Raw genomic sequence first — 11,456 nt, forward strand, 5'->3', positions numbered from 1 at the left:
TCTACAATATTCAATGCATAATATATTAAAGTGAAAAGTAACAATAAGAAAATATACTTTCGAATGTGCACTTTAATAAATAATCAAAAAATAGGACATGGAAACTCATTACTTTTTTCAAAGTGGTTTTTTTTTAATTGACCATGTCGTTCAGTATTAAAAACGAGTTATTGAAAATAATATTTCAAATCAATATCTATATCAGAAGAATAAGAAACGATATTAAAGGCAAACAATAATGGACCAAACGACACTTTCTTATGATATTAGGCGATTCAAATGCGGGAAGCCTGCTATTTACTATTATTCATCACATAAATATTTCAAAAGCACCGATTATGTGGATAACACCGAAAAACGTTTCAATGAAACCGTTTTTGAAATAGGTGTCTTCATAATTGTGAGCTAAAAGGTCCGCATTCTGACACTTTTAATTCGGTTGAATCTAATAAATTATAAAACACCGGCTGTTATCATTAATTTTGACCATTGTACTCTTTTACATCAATTATTCAAGTGTTTTTATCACTTATGTCAGGCCTCATTAAGATGTATTCCAAAATTTGTAAAATAAGAGAAAATCTGTTCAAGGGCTCATGACTTTTTTCATTTCGAAACGAACTGATACATCAAATGTTTCTAAATCAACCCACAAACTAATGCAAGCTTACAAACTACTTCGAAATATTGGAAACGACTCAAACTTTTATAAAATAAACTTATAACAAACAAACGGACTTAAAGCTTTCTGATAAACTAGATTTTTTGTTTTGTTTCATGGTGCGTAAATAAACAAAGTTAACGGTTTTTCGACGTGCGAACACGCGACTTATAATTGTCCATACGCGGAACAGAGAAATTCCAAGTTGATTCCGACTGGCCTTGCGATTTATTCAAGGTCATCGCAAAGGCCAGACGTATCGGAAATTGTAAACATTTAAAATCGAATGGTAAATCCGTTGGAATCATTAGTATAAGCAAGATCAAGACAACCTCTCCGTTGTATTTTCCCTTTACGATTGTTGCATTCATCACTTTGTTCCATTGCACAGTCCATGTTGATTAATGTTACGCAACATGATGACAACTGAACCTACTTTTAACTGCACATTATGAGCTGGTAATCCAGGCAATTCCAGTGAATTAAAAGCTTTTTGGAACTGGAAGAGAAAATTCTGGTCGCATTCATATCCTCGATATCTTTATTTTTCGCCGCTAATTATGGTTATGGAACTGATGCGCTATATCTGGGAAAACACGCTGAATAAGCTCCTCTTTTTTGTCTGTAATGTGACAGAAACCTGTGGGTAAATGTTATGAATTCGGTCGAGGTGTCCATTGCGACTTTATTATTTCCAATGTCTAACAACTTCTTCGCGAACCCATTTCCAGTTTCTTTGGTTGTAAATGTATTTTCATATGTATTCACCTTTTAAACCTTCTCCAGCCAAATCGGTCCAGCCGTTCTCGAGTTTTAACGAGACTAACGAACAGTATAAATTTTTATATAGATAAATCTGAGAGAAATAAATATTAGGGTTGATATCTCGATGTAAAATGCTTCCAAGCAAATTGTGTTATTATGGACCTTTTTCTCATTGACTGGTGGAATTTAATCCTGGTCAATTAGATTAATAATATAAAATTCAGCTTTTGTACTTGGTAATTAGCATTTCGCTCGAATAATAAAACGAGACGGTATTTAGGTCCATAAGTCAATAAATATTATGCACCTCTTGTACGATCCAAGTCTTAATTACTTTACACTGTCTCAATCAAAACATCTGCTGCGTAAATTCACTTTAAAACTGCTAACAGCTGTATTATGCTAATAGTCGGTTTCGCGATTGCCTTTTTGTAAACACGCTCATATCCCTCGGCTATTCCAAATGAATTCTTGGGTTATAAAATAAATAGCACGACATAAATGGAATTTATTCCATGAAAAGTAGATTAGATAATCCAGCGACGTGACAAATATACAATTACATATAAATATGGGTGGGGATAATATTACACAACATATTAACATTTTTGTTTTATTTTTTACATATTTTATTATAGGTGTTTGTCCGTTCTCAGAACTAAGTTTACTTTAACGTTTTTTTATTCAATTTGGTGAAAAACTGGAATCTCCAAGATTAAGTCGATTGAAAGCTCGCTATTTTCAGTTTGATTTTATTAAAAATTGGTTTTCTTGGGCTCAATTCAGTCAAAAATTTGATTATCTACTCGTCATTTGGTTAATACGTGGTTTTTTTTATTTTTTTTTTGCATCAACGCAAGGTTATTAGCGAGTAATTATTAAGGTTTAATACATTCGATCGTTAAATCTGGATTTTACTACTTAGTTTGCAGCCTTTCAGGTAGTTTGTAAGTTTCTTTGGGTCTTATTGAAATAGATTCTCCAATGTATGTTGTAGTTGTAGTTGATTCATTTTTCGTTCATATTTTACCCCTGAATGCATTAAAACAGAAAAAACTGGGTGGATCTATCTAAAAAATTAAGAAATTTGATATTTATGAAGTTGAAGTTTGAACACTTTTTATACGTACCCTGTATGAAATGAAAAAATTTTCAGCATTGATTCAGATATGTCTGACCTTGCTAAAAGCAACGAAACAGAAACCATTTTCATATCTTTGAGGGTATCCTCCTAAAAAAATAATTTATAAGGGTCTGCAACAACAACAAAAAAAAATTATAACTCAAAAAGTATGCATTTTTCATAAAAAGTTTTTGGACAAACGTTCACAGTCGACTTCGGGTGGAACCTAACGTAGAAAGTATTTTGCCATATACAGATAGTTTTTACTTGTCGTGGGACACCCTGTATAATTACTCTATTCTGATTCCTCGTTGTTACATGGATTTTTTGCTGATCCATGTACTCTTTCATTTACCTCTATTCCAGTGTGGGATGGAATCCTTCTTAATATGAATAACAAAAGTATGGTTGGTGTATTGTTGACAGATTAACGTTAGTAAACTTTAAGAATCTGTTATTATAATAAAATTATATATAATTTTATGAAATTCCTTAAGTACCTCTAGAATGGCAAACAGGTCAGCAAAGTAAAAAGATGTTATAGGAGAAAGTCCAACGGATTTCGACAGGTTTTCGGAATAAAAGGCGACTCCAATTTCATCTTGATTTTCTGTACACTTTATCGAAGTTGTCGTCATTACTTAAGGTTCTTAGGAATTTTTGTTTTATTACGTTTGTTGGTGTTTCTGATTTATTGAGGTGCCCAAGCTCTAGGTCTGTAGTAGGGAGGGTTGTTTTCCATGGGGAGATAGCATCTATCGATGATATATCATAGATATTTGGAAATTGCAGATCCATACTGGTTAAATATGTGTTGACTCTATGATAGAAAGGATGAGAAGTTGAGTTGGTTGAAAATACGAGGGTTGCTATTCATCTGAGATAGATAAATGAAAACGAATATTTATAATTAGATATCGATTTATTCACATTCATAAGAACGAAAAAGTTATAAATTATAAAAAAGATATAAATAATTTAAGTAAAATTTATAGCTCTTTTTGGTAAATTCTAATAGAACTACAAATAATTTATTTATTTGAGATGTAAAAACTAAAGAAAAATCGATCTTTCTTGTTAAAACATATTTATATTTTGTTTTTATTCTTATTTTGATATTCATGATGAAGGTGATCTATTGATTAATATAAATACGAGACTTGTCAGTATCAATATCATATTTTGATAAAGAAAATGCCAAGTTTTCATCTGAGTCTGAAAAATTATAGATAAAACTAATTTTAATTCTAAATAAACTAAAAATCAAGAACATTTATAAGAAATTAAAGAAATTTATATCCTTATGTTCACAGATCCATCTAGACTAAGTTGGAATTTCTGGAACCATTGGCGATATTCATACTGAACACACTGTTTACATTACCACTGCATCAACACTCACCATTACACTGTCTGACGCGCGTTTCAATAATCAAATTATCGTCTTCAGTCCCTGAAGACGATAAACTGAATTTAAATTATCAACTTGATCTTGACACATTTACGTAAACCGTCTATAATTATTTATTTCCTTCTTTCTTTATTGTTATTATTTTCCATAATATTATTACTCCAATTACAAGGAATTGTGCAACAAAATTTTAAACAAACAACGTATTTAATTATAATTTGGTAGGACCACAAGAGTATCAATTTTTGTGTGAAAATATTATATAAATTAATAAACTCGAATATATATACATAACGCGTATTTTAAACAACCAACAAATTCCTGACGTTAACGTTATTCAGCTATAATAAACGTTCTTTTTTACTACCGAAACCATAATATAGTTTTATTTTTATCGACATTAGATGACTTTTAACTGAAATTTTCTCATATACACTAGACGTAATGTATCTTTTGATCTAAAAAGTGAGATTAAAAATATAGTAGTACGTTTTAATTGGAATCATTAGATAAATATGGCTTACAAGGTTTTCTGAGACGTTTAGTAAGTACAAAATTCATTACGACATATATTTATGTGAAAGACAGTGCTAAAATTGGCCGAAAATATAATATAAATAGCACTTCATTATTTTACCAATTTAAGCTGGTTAATTGTTTTTTATTGAATTACCTTGAGTAAGGACACATTTGGTAACTAATGAAATACGAATACATTTAATGGAATTTCATTATGTTCAGTAACATCCGGTTTTTGAAATTCGCGCTAACCGACATCGCTTTGCGCGAACGCATTTATTGGTTATTTAGCCCATGTGGCATTATTGCAATAGCCATTAGTACCTCGTATCTTTAAAAATGTTTACATTTTCTAGGTTTTTCTCGATGGGTATACTTGAAATATAGCGGTTTTTTGGTCAAATTTCTGATGCTTTACCATAATAAGATTTCTTGCACTTGTAGAACAGTGAACTGAAACATAATTTAATAACGTAAAAGTTTATGTTTGAATTTGCAGATAATAATTTTAAAAAAGATGAATAACAGAGGCAGGGCTACAGAGGTTGAACGACCGTTTGGCCTCTCAGAGTCTTCTGTACGTATAGAAATGAATTGAATGAATAAAAAAGATGCTCCAATGAGTCCAGATATTGTATGTGCTAAAACGATTTCTTCATATGGCAACCTTAAACAGGAAGGCGGTGAAAGCTCGTTGTCTGCAATGGCTAGTTTGAAAAATTGAAAAGACGATTGAATTTGCATTTGGCTAAGCAGCAAATGCCGAATTTCCTACCCATCTATACAATTATATACTGTGAAAATAAATTCCCACTTCCCTCGTCATCAATGTTGATGACACCGGTCTTTATTGAAAAAAATATGCCATCCCGAACTTCTATTTACAAAGAAGAAAGGCAGGCAAGTGGTTCTAAAGCAGCCGAAGATGGATTAACTCTTCTTCTGAGTGTAAATGCTACTCAAGATTTCAAATCAAAAACTTTGCTTTTATATCAGTCAAAAACACCTCGCACTATGCGTGGTACTAATAATGATACCTTATCAGTTGCTTGGTGATCCAATCGAAAAGCCTGGGTAATAAGAGAAGTTTTTTCTAACTGGTATTCAAACAGTTTTTGTCCAGATGTCACAGCGTACTGCAATCGTAATGGACTGCCTCCAAACGTTTTAGTACTTCTTGACAATGCACCTGGTCATCCACCAATATTGGAGTCACTTCAAGGCTTAATATCACCGCCGCACATTTAGTCAACTGATTCGAATAGCAGATGGAAAAGGGCAACAATCTGCAGCATTGCATTGCTGCAGTTTGAAATGAAGTGAAGCTGAGCTGTATGAACCTTCGGCATGATGTGATAGTACCAAGCGAGTTCAAGATACTGTAAGACAGGTGGTTGAAGATATCGCTGTTAAGATGAAGAGGTTTAACGTTAGAAGTATTGCAGTCTAGGAGCTCGAAGAAATCGTAGCAATCGATAACGCGCTTTTGAGCGATGAAGCTCCATCCTTGCATGAAATGACTCATGTTCGCAACTGTTGGATCGTTGCCCACGTAAATCATTCCATTTCCAGATAACTTTGACCCGTCACGTGATATTCCAAAGGTACGGAACCACGAAACCTGCCGCATTGATACCTGCCCACACACACAACTCTCGCAGGTTTAATTCTTCTTCAATGAGGATTCTGGTCATTCCAGTACACGCAGTTATGTCTTTCAGCTTAAAGGTTGCTTCATCCAACCACAAAATAGAATGATGGGACTGTGGATCATCCTAACTGCATCCGAAGTACCACTCGCAAAATTTCAATTTAGGATTGAAATCGTGAAGTGCGTGGTGAAGATGGAGACGGTAAGCCCGATAGTGCATGCGTTTCAGCATTCGTCGTAAAGAACGATTGGATATTTGAAGTTCTCATGACTGCAGATTAGATCGGCTGTTCTAATAACGCCCAAGCCGAAGTTTACATATTTTAGTTAGTTGTTACAGATACCGGTGGTCCAGAATGTGGCGTGTCGGTAACAGAGCCCCTTTTTAAGAATTTTTGATACGTCCACATTGTTGAACGATTCGGTTGCGGCCAATTTGGAAATGATTGTTGTAAAGTCAGTAAACATACCACGTTCGTACGCAGATACGACGTAATGAAAAACTCTTGACGCGTGAAGTTGTGTCAGTTATTCATTCCGAAAACGCTTTTACTCGACGAGCAGGTGTTATTATGACACAGTCACAATGAACTGAAGCAAGACTATGCCTCGTTCTAATCTTTTCTGACAGCGTTGCCGGACTTATGACCGTTGCCCGACTGATACCGATTTATTTGAATAATTATGTAAAATTCGATTGTTAGGAGATCCATACATTTAAAAGTTATTTCCATTCAAGTATTAATATATTAGATAGCTCTTTGGCATGGCAAAGCCTGCATGAATATATGCGGGGTAAGTCATGAGGAACTTCATATACTTTTTAGAGTCTCTCAGAGAGAATATCATTTGTCTCAATTTACAGGGTTATTCGTGAAATTGAAATTGAATAAAATCAAACATCCGATTGGTATAAGCTGAAATTCCAGGACCGGCTTTGGAAAAGTCAATTTAGAGAGTCGTATTGAAGATTAAAATTTGAGTGAACGATTAAATTTAAAATACAACAACAAATAGATTTTTTAGGAGATCGAAGAGGAAAGCAGCAAGGAAGAAGATGGAAGAGCTATACCCAGCGTTGGTTGAAAAAAGAGAAGATTGCAATCATATTTGACATTACAATAACTTAATGATAACTCACATTTAAACTTTCACAATATATAATTCGTTATTTAGAAACAGCTGCCCAACCCAAATAAATACTTATTGTTTCTAACATATGCATATCTATAAATATAGAAATATCTATAATCCGAAAGGTAGACAGTTGCTTTAAGATAGCATCAGCGCCAACTTAAATTCTGTCAATTAAGAACGTGATTTCATCTTCCGAAAAAACAACAGTCTCCTTTCGATGTCGTATCGATACATGAAGCTGTCATTGGTAGTTATTCCGGTAATCATAATAACGTTTATATTGAAATATCCTAATACCAGTAGAATGGTATGATTGATATTTACGCTAGTTTATAAAAGTAGATAACGATCATTTTTTTTGTAAACGCCGTATTGAATATTACAACCACTGAATATGAGTCATGTCACACAATCAGTTTATTTGAGGCGTTCCATATCAAAACTCGCCCTATACATATAAATCCATTTTAAGAAAATAAGGAGAAATGCGTTTACTTTCTTATTATTAATAATTTGCTGACGGTTCCTTCTAAATAACTTAAAAAAAACACTTAACAAATCTTGTGTTTGGTTATTTGAGATTATTCTTTCATCAATTATCTTATTTTATTTTAATTATGGATATTGTGCTTTTTTATATGGATTTACAAATTATTAATCAACCTAGATAACATAAATTATTTTTTTCATTGAAAAATTTGCAAAATACAAGAAAACAAACATTGTAAATAAACATATTTATAAGCGAAGAAATATAAGCTATAAGCTGTAAGCTCTCCGTTTTCACTGTTATTTTCTTGACAAAAGTCTTCAGTATCTTCAGAAGTACCAACTACTTCGTCAGCAACGATTCAAAAGGTTTTTTTAAAACAATAGTTCCCCCTATCGGTCCATTCTCCGGCAGAATGTTTTGATGAAAGCTCTTGAGCATCATGTAACTTTTCAAGCTTAAAAGATTTTTTCCTCTTTTCAAGATTTGTTCAGAAACTGAGTTGTAAAAGATTTCACCCCCTACCAAAATATTTTTCGCTAAATTTTTGGTTATGATAAATGTTTTTGGCCTCGGAGAACTTAAAATGGCAAGACGTCACGATTTTATACAGGTAGTACAGCGGCACTAATTGAACTGCAAAATGAGACTTTAGAACCAGAGCTAATTCTGGCTGCTTATACGGTACTAGACTGACTTAATAACTGTTGACTTGGCCAAGCCAATACGACAATTGACAGGACTCTAATCTGGAGTGGGAATCCCTTACTCGTGAATCGAGAAACAACTAGAGCTGTCAGAAAGGGAACAGACAAAAGAAGAAGAAGAATCTTACGATTTTATCTAGCTGCAAAACCTAGGACGCTCGAAGGGTTATCCAGTCATGGAGATATTCCATGGTTTAATGCAATCGTGACCAAGGGCACTGCAAAGAAGTAAGCGACGAAATGACATACTTTCTCCCTGGAGTATTTTTATCCTTTCGATTAGCGTTTTTTTCAAATTAACGTAACTGGAAGTAAGAAAAACAAAGTAGATCTTAATAAAACAATATTCGTTTGCTTTCAATAATATAGAATATTTTAATTTTTGTCTCACAAAAGTAAAAGGTGCCCTAGTCCGACCACTTCTAGTAGCAAACTTACTATCAAACAGGTAAATTGTTGACTACATTTTAGTCCACGTTACAACTAAACTCATGGTTCCATTTTCATTGCAATATGAACAAAAAAATATAATTAAGCCGTAAGCTCTCTGTTTTCACTGTTATTTTCTTGACAAATGTCTTCGTCAGCAACTTTAGAATTCAAAATGTTTTTATAAAACGATAGTTTTTCCCTGTCGATCCATTCTCCGCCAAGATGTTTTGGTATTTCCGACTGAGAATTTGACAATTGGAGAGATAGTTACATTGTTCTTTTGGTCAGCGACCGTGCTAGAGTGAATATTAATTTCTCCAGAGATTCTTGAAAAGCGGGATTTTGCCGGCCTAAAGGAGCCTTCCACCGATTTCTAGAATTTTCTTCTAATAAGAACTTCTAATAAGAAGTAAATGTAGGTTCCCTTCATTAGAAAAGAAGGTGATATCCTTTTTTTGTAAAAGCAGAAATAGTTGCCCGATGAACTAGGCTAGGCTCCAAATTATAGACTACCTTTTTTATTGCATTTAGGATAAAAATTTAAGTTATAAATGATTTTTTTTAGTAATCTATAAATTGGTCAAAATTTTCACAGATTGCATTTTGTATATATATTTTTTAATTTAACTAGGTACCTAGTTTTGGACATAGAACTTTTATTGGGGATCACCGATCTTCATTGGGGTTTAAAACTTAGACGTCTTTAATTTGGAATTAACGTCACACCTCGACTCGTGGAACTACCTAGTCCGGGACAACTAACTGAATGAACCTCTTTATTTCTTAACCACATTCCACGGATATGGTCTTATTTGTATTCTCCTGACAAGTAGTTAACCCTTCATGTGTTGTTAAAGGTCAGGTAATTTACTTCATTATTTTCTGTAAACCAACAAACTCATGAGTAGTGCGGGTAATTTTTTTTAACCTGGGTTTTTTTATAATTTCAAATTTCAATTATAGATCATTGTACTTTGTCTTAACGAGTAGCTTTATTCCTAAAGATACCTCAACCTATTTCTTTACCTTTCTTAGTTTAGATTAAGAAATTGAGTAGCCCCCTTTTTGGGAATTTGAAAGCATACAAAAATTTTGTATATCTTAAACACAATGAGCTTAGTCGGAGTCCAAAATGTGACCTTTTAGGTTAAAAAGCTTTTAAACATGATGTAACTTTTCAAGCTTAAAGGGTATCACTTTTTGTATAATCATAGGATCAAAGTTGAAAGATTTTTTCCTCTTCCTCTTTCCTTAAAATTTGTTTAAAAACACCAGTGTCTGAGTTGTAAGAGATTTCACCCCCTACCAAAATATTATTCGCTGAATTTTTGGTTATGATAAACCTTTTTGCCTCGGAGAATTTAAAATGGCAAGACGCAACGTTTTTATAATAATTTTTATCCTCCGATTTGAAATTCAGTACTCTGCAATCTTACCCTAAACTTTTAACTGTACTATGTTTTTGAGAAATATTCATGTACCTTTTTGGATCTACAATAGTTACCTCTGTTTTAAGTATTTTCTTGATCCTTCGAAATACACGATTAGGAGACAAAAAGAAATGTCTTGGAATATTTTTCTTTGAATATCTTTACGCGTAGTAGAAGAAAACACAACACAATCAATTACAATTATATTTCTACAAGAATGTCATAAAAAATTCAGATGCGTTCGCCACTGGTGATTGAATTATGTTTTTATTAACGGTAATGTAGCGGATTAATTCCATTTTTAGGACTTCAATATGTATTATTCATCTAAAAATACCTCCACTAATTAAAGTATATGTGTTTTCTAATTTTTATTACCTCAAAATATATATAATTCTCATGAATTTCCATAATGATTTATAAGCTATTACAGTTATAAAAGATAATGATTCATTACTGTTTTTTTTAAGTATTAACAAAAGATTGGAGAAATAAGAGAACATCTACGGATACACGGAAACATATTTATGTTTTATATTCCCACAACAATAGTTTACTCGAGATGAACGAGATTTGTGAATAAGTAACAAGAAACAAATCTTCCGAAGCCGCGTCAGGCGCGAATGAAAGATGATGTGTTTGATTACTTAAAAGAGCCGATTGAGTCTTTTATCTTCGATAAATAAATATAAAAGATCCAAAAGCGAAGTCAGATTATTTTGATGGGATGTAAACACTTACGGGAACTAGAAACCATCAAAGATTTAGCTACTAGCAATAAATATTTTAATTCCTTTGAAAAGTGTAAATAGATAAGCAAATAAAACGCGTTTCCTGGCCACCAAAAGTTCGCTACGACAACTGAAAAAAATTTCATTGATAATCGAGGATTTTTGTTTAAATACAAAAAATAATTAATGAAGTTATAGTGGCTTCATCTTTTGTTACCATACGAAATCTGCTTTCTTAGTTGAAGGTATCAAAAAATTATATTTCAACAAATTTAATTGATTATTGAGTTAGTCATAGGCTTCCAAGGCGCAGTACCATATAAAAATGTACATGTATATAAAACTTGATATCTTCGTTAAAACCCAACGAACTTATTTACCTGATAGGAAATTCAAGGT

Source organism: Diorhabda sublineata, chromosome 9 (assembly GCF_026230105.1).
Source record: "Diorhabda sublineata isolate icDioSubl1.1 chromosome 9, icDioSubl1.1, whole genome shotgun sequence".
NCBI classification, from domain to species: Eukaryota; Metazoa; Arthropoda; class Insecta; order Coleoptera; family Chrysomelidae; genus Diorhabda; species Diorhabda sublineata.